Consider the following 15,124-nt stretch of genomic DNA (forward strand, 5'->3'; position numbering starts at 1 on the left):
ATGAAATATTGAACAAGCATTTATTCAGCAAAAAGACACGTAAAAAGCTATAATAATAATAACTTTATTTTTATAGCACCTTTTATCAATTTAGCACAAAGTGTTTGACAAAAAAAATTAAATCAAAACACTGTAAAACACAAGGTAAAAACAAAAAGAATATATTTAAGCAATATCATACGAGCAAGAGTGCGATATGGCCCTACATCAGCACTGCTGTGATTCGGCCGCAGGCCGAGTGCCATATGTAATCACAGCAGTGCTGATTTAGGGCCATATAGCATGATTGCGAGTGTGATATTGCATATATACAACAGTTCAATGAACAAGTAAATAAAAAAACAAATAAGGAAAAACTGAGTACGGTCATAAAAAACGCATTTGTGCATGGAACTACTTTCTTATGCGACGGATCAGAATCTGCCATTGCTGGTTCAAACCAAATGATGTGTCCAAGCCTCCGTTAATAATTCAAAAATGTCAATTTAGAACTAGTATCACGGCTTGGGCTGTTTCTAACAAGTTATTGGAGAAACAAGGATGTGTGTGTGTGTGTGTGTGTGTGTGTATGTGGGCAGGTTTAAGTGGTTTACGAGGACTTTTCTTTAGGGTACAAACTGGTAATTACAAGGGTATTATGCTATAAATGTGGTTTATGAGGACATTTCTAATGTCCCCATAATTCAAATCGCTTAAAAAAAACCTTACTAAATTATGTTTTATTGAAAATGTAAAAATGCAGAAAGTTTTTGGTGAGGGTTAGGTTTAGGGGTAGGGTTAGGCTTAGGGGATAGAAACTATAGTTTGTACAGTATAAAAATCATTATGTCTATGGAGAGTCCTCATAATGATAGCTGCACCAACGTGTGTGTGTGTGTGTGTGTGTGAGAGAGAGAGAGAGAGAGAGAGAGAGAGAGAGATATGGAGCGTGTGCGATCACCTGTTGATGATGCTGTAGTCTGTTAGACAGTTTCTGAAGATAATGTCATTTTGGTGAATTTCATCCTAATTTCTCAGTGGAAAAATAGCCGTCTAAGCGGGGAATTCCTCCCTTTTTCATGGTAGCCGGTGCGCTATATTCACTATAGAAACTGCAATGTCCTCCACCATTTTTTCCTCTCCAATGTGGAAAGTCCGGTAAGAGGTAAGCACCTTGAGTTTGTGTAATTAATCAGTCTGTTGTGTCTCTCAGCTGTGATGAGCCTTAATGCTGAAGTTGTTAGTTTAAAGCCATTTAAAGCTATTTCCTAGCTTTAGTAGTGTAGTAGTAATACCAGCAAAAACGGAGTGCTGTTGTGTGTAAACACTGACTCACTTCATGTCACCAACTGACATGACACACAAAAATGGTCTTTTGCCTCAACCTGCTGGCTAAAATATGTAATGTCACAATATTAAATGTAAAGACAGAGATGGCACTTTACACATCTGCACTGCTCTTACATTTTAGTTTAGAACAGCATGAACACAAGCGGAATGATACACACAGTGAAGCATCGGAGTGCTGATGGTGTGAGACCAACAGGACTCATGGAACATCTCTCGTCCAATCATATTTCGAGGACCAGAACTAACTGATGTGTGTGTGTGTGTGTGTGTGTGTGTATATATATATATATATATATATATATATATATATAAAACTTAAAAATGTGCTTCATGTGGTAACATCTATATTAACTGGTTTGATTTAAGTTAAAATTATTGTTGAAAATCACTGAATGAAGCTGAATACATTAGGTTATGCCAACAAAACTAATTTTAAAGGTTAGATCAGGTAGAAATAGTTCTTAAGGGTTACAATTGGAGGTTTCAGTGTATGAGTATGTGCAGATTATATCTATTTGTGTGTCATAGCTAAACATGTGTTCTGTATCCCATCAGGAAACGTTCCAACAACGTTTAACATTATGTAAAATTCTGAAACAATAATAAGAAAAAAGCATTATTACATATAATGGAACATGTTATTAATATTCAATAAGTTCTCACAATGTAAAAGGACACAGGTTTTTTAATTTTTTTTATTTAAATTTTTTTTATGGAGAGTGAAACTGATAAAGAAGTTGGCAAATTAAGTTTTCAGGAAGTTTTCATGTTTTCAGGAATGTTATGCTAACTTTTACATAATGATCTATTCACACACACACACACACACAACATACATTAGTAGGATGGGACAGTACTGCACTGTACAAAAAAATCAGAGGTTTGAGTTTGTTTAAAGCTCATATTTCTTAGATAAAGTGCTTTGAGCTGCTCAGAACATGCACAAAGTTATACATACTCATTTAAAACACCCTGAACTGAGGAGATAAGAGGGTCTGATGGCTGGAATCTGGCTCTGTTCACTCTGGGCAGAGAATGAGAGGTGCAGATTTGCAGAGGAGACCACCCGAGGTAAACTCATTAAGAGTGCAATAAAAACCTTCTGTCGGGACGGCAGGACTCCCACAGATAAGTGACAATACCGTCAACAACAAGAGCAGAGAAAAGAGAAACCCACAGACAAAAGTACCCTCTAATTAGCAGAGCACTTCCAAGTGACATATGCTCATGCAATCGGGAGTGAGGTATAAGGGAAAAGTAGGAAAAGAAGAGAGAGAAGGGGAACTGCCTCTGGCGTTTAGACAGCGTGGCCAGTGATTGATTCCTGTGCCAGAAAGACAGCACAAAAGGACCTGAAAGCCTATCAACTGTACCACTGCACTGAGATAAGCAAAGCATCAGTCTGTGGTCATTCTTTCTTTTGTCTGCAGAGTGGATGCTGGAACAAGTCATAACTAACTCCATAAGGAGGTGCAGTGATAATGTGCTCATTGATTTACATTGACACTCCTCACAGGTTAAATGAAAGAGGATTAAATATTAAATAGCCTACTGAATAATTCTAAAGAACAATGTGTTCTTTTTTATGTATCTGTCATCTTTCCCCCTGTCCTTGTTTTTTGTTGTTGTTTTTTTCCACTTTGGTGGATATACATCCACACACATTTAACGGTAACTGATCACTAACAAAGGTAAAAGCAAGTAAAATGAGAGGGGTTTAAATTGTGGCATGAAAGGGCTTGTTCACCCAAAAATGAAAATTCTATCATTATCCTCACACGTTGATGTTGACTGAACCACATATGACTTTGTTTCTTCAGTGGAACACAAAGGAGATGTTAGGCAGACTTTTAACCACAGTCACCATTCACTTTCATTGCATTTTTTTCATACAAAGAAAGTGAATGCTAACTTATGCTAACATTCTGCCAACATCTCTTTTTGTTTTCCACAGTAGAAAAAAGTAATATGGGTTCAGATGGAACCATATTTTTGTTCAGTAGAAGATAGAAAGTCATACAAATCTGGGATGGCATGAGGGTGAGTAAAAGATGACAGAATTTTCATTTTGGAGTGAACTATCCCTTTAAATATACTATGATATTACACTGGATGTGTTTGCCTGATATAAAAAGGATTTGGAGCAATAAGCATGTTACATGCATGTTACGTCTCACCAAATTGTTGCAAGCAACATACTGTATATGATCAAAAATACATGACTGAATGGCTGGACTGAATTGTGTATCCAGATACCATGCATGTATATTTCATATATACCTGTACTTATACTACATGTTACTGTTTCTTCTTTGACAATTAAGATGAGATCTTTTTTGTGTTTGGTATCTAAATATGAACACAATATAGCCTGTACATTTGTGTTATATGTGGATGGTTAATAGAAAAACACTATTGATTTGAATTCCCACTGACATTTTGAGTCAGATTTGAAATCTGTCCAATGCAGTGCAATGGGAAGGGAAGACTTCAAGCACGCAATGTGGCATTTGACCACTTCATATAAAACCACTGCTGATCACAGTTTGACCCCTACCTGACACCCCTTTAACCTAGGAGTCAGAGTATGCTGGGATCATGAGGTCATGTGTATCTATTACAGCTCAATAAAAGCTGTGAGCTCTGTCCTTTTTCCATGCCTAAAGTTAAAAGCTTCAATGCTGCAGGAAGACACAATACTTCAATAACAAATATGTCCGTTGTCCAGTAGTTGAAGTCAAGGAAAAATCAAGGGACCGAAAAAAGCATCCTTTCACTTTTTTTAGTTGTATGTACATTTTGTAGTTGTGCTAAATAGCTTTCTGATTTGGCTTAACAAAAGACAACATTGCTTTGCTTTACAGTCTCCATAACTAAGCTACACATGAAGATGTGAAATCAACATGTGAAATTAAAGGAATGTTCCGTGTTCAGAACAATATAAGCTCAATTAATAGCATTGTTGGCATAATGTTTATTACCACAAAAAATAATCTCGTTTTTTTTTTTTTTTTTACATAAAAACAGCAAAATCTCTGTTACACTTTAAATGGAAGTGGAATGGAAGTTGTAATATTGAATATAACTTTACACAGACAAGATAAGTAAGCAATTATCACATTAAAATCATGTGAACCAACATGTATAATGTTTACATCTATACTTTTGAAAAAGTGTGTATATTAATTCTGATGGATCGGCCACATTAACACATTTAGGTATAGTTTACCTAAATGGAAATTCTCTAATAATTTACTCACCCTCGTGCCATCCTAGATGTTCATGAATTTTTTTCTTCTGCTGAACACAAAATAAGATTTTTAGAAAAATATTTCAGCTCTGTTGGCCTATTCAATGCAAGTGAATGGTGGCCAGAACTCTGAAGCTCCAAAAAGCACATCAAGGCAGCATAAAAATAATCCATACAACTCTAGTGGTTAAATCCATGTCTTCAGAAATGATATGATAGGTGTGGGTGAGAAACAGATAAATATTTAAGTCATTTTTTCTATAAATTCTTCTCCCTGCCCAATAGGTGGTGATATGCAAAAAAAAAAAAAAAAGAAAAAAGAAAAAAAAAAAAAAAACGACTTAAATCTTTCTCACCCACGCCTATTATATTGCTTTGCAGGATTTAACCACTGGATTCAAATGGATTACATTTATACTTGCTTTATGTGCTTTTTGGAGCTTCAAAGTTCTGGCCCCCATTCACTTGTATTGTATGGACCTACAGAGCTGAGTTATGCTTCTAAAAATCTTTGTTTGTGTACAGCAGAAGAAGAAAAGCCATACACATCTACAATGACATGAGGGTGAGAAAATGATGAGAGAATTTTTATCTTTGGGTGAACTATCCCTTTCAGTGCCTTACTTTAACTGCGATTTTTGCCTTAATCATCCACACAAGATCAGTAACATTTCCTCCTGTTCATTTCTGCCAAGATATGTGAGACTGTTTACTAAACAATGTAATGTTGAAAATATGTTATGATTGACATCATGTTTAAAGCTAAAAGTACAGCTGAACATGGCCCTCTAGCGCCACCCTTTGACAGATTCGATTGTTCTTAATCAATAATCTGCCCCCTGCTGGAGGGATGTAGAGAACATCATGAAAAAGTATTTTAAATGGCTTACATTTCAGGTTCAAACGGAAGAATTTATGTTTATGTTAGGTGCTTTGTTTTGAGATATCTACATGCTCACTGGAAAAGCCAGTCCATGAAATTACTTATTCCACTTCACAGCCTTGAAGCAACCTCTGAAGCCTTGAGTTTTGCATGAGCCTCTCTTCTTCTCAATCCTTCAGATATCCAGAAAAAACACTGTCCTCATTAATTAGATGCTTTCACTCTCCTCTCTCACTCTAATGCTGTGCCTCTGCATTGCTTGTCCAATGTTTTGTCTAGTGTCATTCTCTGTGATTGTTCACAATATGTTTAGAGGTGTATCTGCTTCCCTCTTAAGTTGACAACTTAAAATTTGAAGGCAGCACAAACATAAAATAAATATATTGTTTGGTTTGAACATATGAATGTACAGTTGATTGGATCACTTTCAACAAGATATTTCTCTTCCTGCTTTTCCACTTTTGTTTCAGTTTCATTTATTTGAACTTATGAATCATATTTAGCTGTTGCCTTTTTGTGTGATATTTTTGCAAAAAGAGACAGTAACTAAATAAACTAATCAAAATAACTAAAATAACTAATCTGACAACACTGATAAAACCCAAGTCTTGAAAGTAAACCATGAGAATTTGGTGCCCCAAAAACCAAAATAAAGAATTAATTTATTAGTAATTTAAGACTAATGACCATATTAATGAGTCAGGGGCAGGTAAATGTTACTTTAGACCTTTGCGAATAGGTTTTTATTTTTTCTAATATGTGTAACATATCTCAATGTCTAGTAATTCAATATAAACAATTTTTGTGTATTGCTAGGGTAATATTTGTTATGTAATTTAATGAGATTCTTTCCTTTCATCTTATGTTTCTCTCAGAGTGCTGGGCTAGATTAAAAGTCAAGTGTAAAGGGAGGGAGATTGTCATCAGATGTATTGCTTTGAAGTAACACACTCTCCTCAGAACTTAAAATGTATTCTTCCTTTTAATGGTTAATTCTCTTCAGTAATTGGCTATACCTCTAATATATTGTTTGCCAATTATGACTAAAATACCAGCATTTATGATGCTATGGGCTTATGTACAGTGGTGCTGTTGAAAAATGTTAATTGCATGCTTTTATTTTTATTCATTTTTGTTAAATTTACTTGCACATTGAACATGGTTTTATATTCCCTTTTTTCTACTGGGCAGTCACAACATTTCTTTGATTTCTTCACTAAGCTTATTCAGCACCACTTCAAAATAGGCTGCACAGGCTGCATCGTTTCTGTAAACAAATAAAACAGTGAGGCCTGTGAGCCAGAAAGTTTATTGAAGAGGCTTTATGGTTTGAGTTCGGTTTGCAGTGACTATTCTGAACTAGCCAAGGGCAAGTAAGGGGGGCCATAAACCAAATCCAGTTTATGTACCCTCAAAAATTTGGTCTGGACCATAGCACTCTTTAATAAAATTCTAAAGTATAAAACTCTTATACACATCTTCTGTCATTACTAAAATTGCCCCAGCACCACTCATTTAAACATTATCAAAGGGGTGCCAGTTCACATGCTGTGTTTTATTGGCTGGAAATTATTTCAAATCCTCTAAGGTGAAAGGCTGAGTTTAGATAAAAGAAAATAACAAAAAAAACTTAAAGAGCTTCCTTTAACAAATCATCCCTGAAACAGGAAAACGAACCCTGAAGAAAAATGAGCAAATAGTCCAAAATAGTCAAAAACATCACGCTCAATGTCATAAACAGCACTAAAAAGGACATGCACCAAATATTACAGTAAAGCCTATATGTTAATGCGGGGTATCACAGTGTGATCAGGATTGCTACTGCATTCTCCAAACTCTCCTGAAAATGGTCATATTGGCTGACCTTCAAGGTTCTATTATACACACATGTGGGTCTTGTTCGTGAAACATGAGCAGAACATTTTTGTGCAAATTGATAGAAAAACTATTTTTATGTAAACTGTCCCATTGAATTCAATGTTCAGTCTCATATCAGAAGGCATCTAGATATGTCCAAGGGGAGGGAAATGGAGTAAGAATATTTTTAACACAGAGATCAAAGCTCATCCTACTGACACCACAGAGATGATCACATCTATAAAGAGCACAATCACTACAGACACTTTTGACTATTCTGTGTGATAAGTGTTTGCCTCACAGAGGAGAGTGGGGCCTAATAACATTTTTTAAGACCGGACATCTCAAAGCATGTGGTCAAAACTATCAAAATCAACCAGTCAAATATAATTACGTTTTCTGAAAAAGAGCATTTAAAAAAGAATGATTCTAGTGCTCTGAACGCCTCTTTCACAGACAACAATTTTAAAACTAACTGATTTTCAAAGCACATAAAATGTTACAAGCAAAGTGAATCATTGTTTGAGGGTTTTGGTAACACAAATACTTGGTAAAAATCATTAAAAAAAATCTTTGTTCTCTTCTCTTCTGTACCCATTGTTTTTATCCAAGGAGGCTGAACCATTTATTCGGCTAAAGTATGCAAGGTATAGTAAGTCGTGGGATTTTTTCTTATGTCTGAATTGGATGGAATACATTGCATTCATTGGATTTTGTTGATTGGTTGATACTTTATGAAAAGCCCATAAAGAAATACAAGACTAATAACACTCATTTGATTTTGAGATGCACACTGCATAATGAGCGTGCACTTAAAAAGTGGTAACCTACAATTGTTACCTGAAGGATCTGTTTCTGTTTGATCTAATCCTTAAAATGAATTTTGTTAGTGTAACCATAATCAGGTTGATTTAAACCTGTTAATTTATATGTTACCACATGAATCACATTTTTAGGTTACCTGACAATATATTTGATCATCTACAGCTTGGATGAACACTGATAAACACAAGCTAGATTGTCTGTGACTGCAAGGCTTGTAGTTTGAATCAGAATTTGAAGCCATCTAGAAGTGTCCTCAGAGAGTGAAGCTGAGTGAGAGAATATTCAACATACCAGAGATGAAAGCTCTTGTTTGATTGACAATGCAGAGAATATGATATCCTTATAGAGTACAATTAGTACAAGCAGATTGAGCATCCAGCTGTGCTTTCTTCACAGAAGAGAATGGAGGAAAACAGAATATCTTTTTTTAAATAGTGCTTGATTCAAACATCTCTCACTTATGTATATCATTTCATGACATTCATTACTTTATTGTGTGAAAAATGTTTGCAAGGGTTTAAAATGTGATTTACTGAGAATGAGAGCTGCTTGAACTATAACATTTTTTTATATAGTCTTCAGCATTCATCAACATATTTGTATTTATGCTGAATGTTATTATCAATGTAATTATGGCTTATTCAGTAGAATCTATGGTGATGTCCAGTCTTTAACACATTTGTGATGAAATTAAAGCTGAGATCACCTGGACTCACAAATAAGATGTCTCAACAATACTGTTAAAATGATAAAAACATCACCCACCAATATAAGTGAAATTCTCTTTTTGAATATGCTTGTGCTGGGTTTGTGGTATTTCAGAAAAGGAAAAGAGAAACATATTTTCTTGCATTAACAATTAATTAGTTTTAGCACTACATATCACACTCTATATTGTTGACTAAATGCTATAATTTCTTAGTTACTGCATTAGAGATACTTGGCTCTGATTCTAGTGCAACATTGGGGACAACACAAACCAAATCCAGAGAATGGCACTTTCATGCACTTGAAGTGTCTGTCTGAATTTGCCAGAGAAGAATCAAATGATACAACAGTTAGTCTTTTTTCCATTTTCTTATTGGCACAGTCATGGAACACAGACCTTTGGCTCACAGTTTCATCTGTGTTTCACTCTGTATTGCTGTACAAGTAAATGTTTGTAAACACCAAACATGAATAGCAATAAAGCTGATGTCTGGACTGAACATGTCTGTTAGCTCTCTGCTGACCATATCATCGTGTACCTTTTTTCTTTTAATTTATGTTAAATGTTTTCTCCAAAATGAGCATTATAGCCAAATATAGATTTAATAACACATAATTTATTAAATAACTTATTAACATAACACATTACTTAAGCTATAAAAAGGTGAACAATTACCCTTCACTTCACTCACATCCATTTACAGGTCAAATCAATCTTCAAGTCATGACATTTTGTTTTCCTCATTGGCAACACTTCACTGTTAATCAATATTAGACTCTTTTTAGCCTATAGTTAAGCATTTCCTTACCTGCTCTAGATTTAAAGGGACAGTTCACCCAAAAATGAAAATCCTGTCATCATTTACTCATTGCCATGTTGTTCCACACCCAAATTACTTTCTTTCTTCCATTGGACACAAAAGGAGATGTTAAGCAGAATGTCAATCTCAGTCACCATTAAAAATTAAAAAAAAAAAATGCAATGAAAGTGAATGGTGATTGAGACTAACATTCTGCCTAACCGCTCAATCTGTGTTCCACGGAAGAAAGAGTTTGGAACAACATATGGGTGAGTAAACAATGACAGAATTTTCATTGGTCACATGTCTGCAGTGTCATTTTAAACACTGTAAACTGAATGAATGCCTTTTTGTGACATTTAATTTAAATGCATTGAAAATATAGGAGACTTGTTTGACTCTCAAATGACTAAAGACTTTCTATATGTTACCTTGATTGATACTTTGTCACTGGTACATACAGTATATGCATCCACTTAGAGAGGACATAATGGCCTCTGATTTATGGGGAGAAAGCTGCATTAAATCAAACAAATCTAAGTGTTTTTACTTAACTTTTTTAAATGAACCTGAAAGATTAAAATTATACATGAAAGATTACATCATACATGCGTAAAATTGAGCGCATAAAAATTCTGCGCTCTGCCACTTACTGAGAAGTGTTCATGGAATACCAATGGAGGCGACCAGCAGAAGATCGCACATGTCTGCTTCTGTCGGGTAAGCAGAATTATTCTGAACATTTGGAGATTTTAGGTTCAATCAATTTACTCCATATAATGGAAATACATATAGGCTACTGATATACTTTGGAAATATTCTATCCTTGTCTTGTAGCAACCTAAACATTCATTTAAACCATGGATAAGCTCCACTTAAAATATAAACAAGCATCTCTGTAAAAACATGTGCAAGAACATACACTGTAAAAGTGGTAACCTGTAATTGTTTCCTTAGCTATTTCTACCTGATCTAACCTTTAAAATTAGTTTTGTTGGTGTAACACAATGTAATCAAGTTGGTTCAGTGATGTTAAATAATATTTTGAGTTGAATCAAACTAGTTAATTTAATTTAAGCATATTTTTAGATTCACATTTTTCAGTATACTTTGAATACAGTTTTCTGCAGAAAACAACATGACACCATTTTGCATGGGATTAGCCTACAAAATATAATGGACCATATTTACATCAGGAAAAATGTTTTTTAAAAGTTTTTCCTGTTGTTCAGTTTTCAGGCTTTTCTATGCTTTTTTTTTTTTAAAGTTCTGCTTTTAATGGAAGACAAAGACACAATGGACAATAAATCAATTTCCACTCAATTGCAAACTCCATGCAACCCCTATTCCAATCTGGATTACATAAACTAAACCAACTGCACATCTCCATCATGGATGCTGCTCTACCCTGACTTCTACTTTTGGCTACCAGTTGTTTATTTGAACATCTGCGCCGTGGGGCTCACGGGCAACACAGCTGTCATTTTCGTGATTCTGTAAACCCCTAAAATGAAAACTGTCACCAGCTTATTCATTTTGAATTCAGCCATTGCTGACGACATTTTCCCGTTGGTTTTGCCCATCAACATTGCCTAACATCTGTTAAACTACTGGCCATTTTGTGCAAAGTGATCCTCTCCGTAGATCACTACAACATCTTCTCCAGCATCTTCTTCCTGACTGTCATGAGCGTGGACCGCTATCTGGTGGTGGTTTTCACGTTGCGCTCCAGATGGATGCCCCACAGGACCTACAGGTTAGCCTAGACGGTCAGCATCAGCATTTGTGCTCCATTCATTCTCATCGTGATGCCCTTCTCCTTTATCGCAGGTCTTCTCCTTTATTGCAGGTCTGTCAGTCCCGACGACTTGGAGGGAAGGATGCGCTGGGTTCTAAGTTTTCCGATTCCTGAGAGTTTATGGTTTAAAGCCATTGGATCAAAGCCAGTTGGATCAACACGCTGGTCCTTGGGTTTGTCATCCCATTGTCGACCATTTGCATCCTCTACAGCTTGATGCTTTACAAACTGTGACGTACGAGACTGAATTCAAATGGCAAAGCTTTGGACAAAGCCAAGAAAAGAGCCACGGTGATGGTGTTCATCATACTTGCGGTTTGCTTGTTCTGCTGGACGCTGTTCCACCCGAGTACAGTGGTCGCCCTCACCTCAGATTTACCCACCACCCTGCTGGTTATAGGTATCTCCTATTTTATCACGGGACTAAGTTATGCCAATTCGTGTCTCAATCCGTTCCTTTACGCTTTCTTCAATGACAGTTTCAGGAAGGATTTTAAGAAAATTCTGGAGTGCTGACTGAGTGGTTGGTAGGCCTACTCATCATGATGATGTAGTCTCATAGAGTCTATATGTAAATATACTCAAGCTAGCCTATAGTTATTTTGTCTTTTATGCTAGTCAAGGTCAAGGTAATGTTTCAAGGTTGTTGTCTCGTAAAACATTTTTACTATTAAAAGATTGATGCTTAAAGGAATAGTTCACCAAAACATTTAAATTCTATCATCATTTACTCATCCTCATGCCATTCCAGATGACTTTCTGTCTTCTGCAGGACACAAATAAGGATTTTTAGAAGAATATCTCAGCTCTGTAAATCCATACAATGCATGTGAATGGTGACCAAAACTTTAAAGCTCCAAAAAGCACATAAAGGCAGCATAAAAGTAATCCATAAGACTCCAGTGGTTTAATCCATGTCTTCTGAAGTGATCCAATCAGTTTTGGGCAGTAGCGGTTCAAGCTTGTCTGGTGCCCTGGGTGAAACCCCCTGCTGGGGGTTGTGGGTGGTTGGAGATGAGATGGATGGTGGACTTCAGGGTGCTCACTTTTTTTGTGTAGGCGCCTCGTGCCTCCTCCGGCCTAAATCCGCCACTGGTTTTGGGTGAGAACAGATCAAAATGTAGCACCTTTATCACTGTGCATCTTGCCATTGCAGTCTGTAGGCACTAGATGGCACTAGAAAGTGTAATCGAGGTTGAAATCAGGATCGCCAAGGAGACTGTCAAGAAATATAGTGAAAAGGGGTTACATTTTATCCTTTCCCTATAGACAGACCAAATATAGAGTTTAACTGAAAAAGGCATAGAAAATCGCTGACAAGAGTATCCCGGTTATGCTACGCAATACCTTTTTCCACCAGCAGAGGACAGGACGCTCTCATGTTGTAATCACCAATTACCGCCGTGCCATGTCTCGTCTTGTCTTGTCTTTGCTGTGGATATTTACAGTATTTTGTCATTTGTTGGCGTCAACATTTTTTTTATATATATATAGTTCATAATATACTACATAATTCACTAAATGTTATATTTCCTATTAGAATATCAGCATTATTTACAAAAATATCTCATCACTATTTTATTATTTACTAATATTATTATATAATATAAATATTATAATGAAGTTAGTTCAAAATCGAGTAGCTGATGACTCAAGAACAGTCTTTAACCAAATATAAACAAAATAGTAATACTTTTGCATTCATTTTACAAGACACAATACATTTTCCATATATAAATTCAACAGATAAGCTATCTCAATCTAAATACAATTTTGTACTGCTACTGCTAGCTAAGCTAAAAATTTAATTTTTAAAATGATTAAAAACTCGATTAAACATTACATTCTACTTTTTTGAAGGCATTACTTCTGGTGATAAAGGACTTCACTTTTTTCTTTAACAGACAGGCTTACTGAACATATGCAGAATAAATCTAATCAGTATTTCTGATTGGGCTTATTACGTGTTACAATTTCCTTTAAATTTAAAATGATTATTATAAACTATTCCATGTGGAATTCTTGAAGACATGTTTTTATTGAGCATTCAGGTTACCAGGATTGAGAATTGCACTCATTTCAGACTTTCCAGGCATTTATATTAGACATTTCTGATTGGATGGCACTGCAGGGCATGTAATTGCAATGTGAAGGTGATTCTTAAATGCGGGGGCAACTTTGTGTTTGTCTCATCTCATATAGAATGTCATATGAGAAGGAAAGATATTCATTCGTCAATGTTTTTGTTTTGCACCCACACATAAGCTTATAAACTAACACATACTGTATGTGCTAGGAGGCACATGCACACACACACTGGCCTCAAGAGGAAACACCATCTCAAATGAGCAATGCACACTGTTCATTTCATTTCACTCTAGTTTTTTCTCCTTTTGTTTCTCTTCCACCTGTCACCACATTGTCTTTTGTCTGTCACTGATATCATCTCTGCTCTACCTCTCCAGCCCATTGGCTCATTTTCTCCCTGGCGCCACTCCGAGTTCTCCAACCTATGTTTTTTTAGAGCTGCTATTTTGTGAGTGCAGGGGGATATTGATTGCCTCACATTTCACTGAGTGTTCTCCACTGGGACACAAAATATACCCTCATTTATCTCCACTCCGTGCTGCAGTGGTGTTAGCCGCGTGTGCTGCCTTATAAACACCCTGTAGCCCACAACACAACAGCGCTATAAATATCCCCCCCTCCTCCCTTCTCTGTCATGCAGCATCACCAGTAGCCCTGAGTAAAGGCTTTTACTGTAAATAAGATGGCACAGGCAACGGCATTGTAAATTTTCTTTCTCAAGGTTACATGGCAGCTCTCACTTGAGTCTCTGTTCTATCTACTTCTGTGCATTGTATTGTAAATACAATATCATGTATAATAAAAGCATTATTAAGTGTAAAGATACCATATTTAATTTTGTGCATCTAAGCAGCTTAGTTTAGCACTCTTCAATTAGTCCGCATTATATTTCTGCATAAAATTGTATTAGAACTGTTTCAGTCTTTCTAATTCACTGATTTTCAGTGGAAGACACAGGTAATGTGATCCCTTTAAATGCATTAAACTTCACATAATTGTCATTATAATATTTGTATCCTCTGTCTCAGAAAATGCTTCATCCAAATCTCACTATTCTTCTCAGAATATAATTTTACCAATTTATACCAATATATTCTATATATCATACATAATAAATTATATTACAGAGTGACTATTTGCACTCTGGTGTAAATAGCACTTGCCACAAAGTGTGGCTATTTGCACCCCAATTAATGACAAACTGCCACAACAGTATTGCTGCAGTGGTGTGGGGTGTAAAGGTGGTGTTGACATGTTTTTGCGTGCGAGCAACACGAGTTCGATTCCACCTTTTGTCCCACAATTTCGCCCATCCTGTTTCACTGCTTTTGTGAAAGTCTTGGCAAACTAACCCACCACCCTACTAACTAACACCATTTTGAAAATGTAAGGGATAGTTCACATAAAAAAATAAAATTAAAAAAATCTCATCATTTACTCACCCTCACGCCATCCCAGATGTGTATGACTTTCTTTTTTTCTGAAGAACACAAATTAATATCAGTACAATCCAAGTGAATGGTGACCAGAACTCAGAAGGTCCAAAAAGGAGATCAAGTCAGCATAAAAGTAATCCATAAGACTCC

General features: G+C 35.9%; 1 pseudogene; it reads left to right on the forward strand.

The window, feature by feature from the left end:
- Positions 1-10,972: 10,972 nt before the first annotated feature.
- On the forward strand, positions 10,973-12,872 carry LOC127419464 (neuropeptides B/W receptor type 2-like; annotated as a pseudogene).
- Positions 12,873-15,124: the final 2,252 nt, after the last annotated feature.

The sequence above is a fragment of the Myxocyprinus asiaticus genome, chromosome 28, assembly GCF_019703515.2.
Source record: "Myxocyprinus asiaticus isolate MX2 ecotype Aquarium Trade chromosome 28, UBuf_Myxa_2, whole genome shotgun sequence".
In the NCBI taxonomy this organism is placed as follows: domain Eukaryota; kingdom Metazoa; phylum Chordata; class Actinopteri; order Cypriniformes; family Catostomidae; genus Myxocyprinus; species Myxocyprinus asiaticus.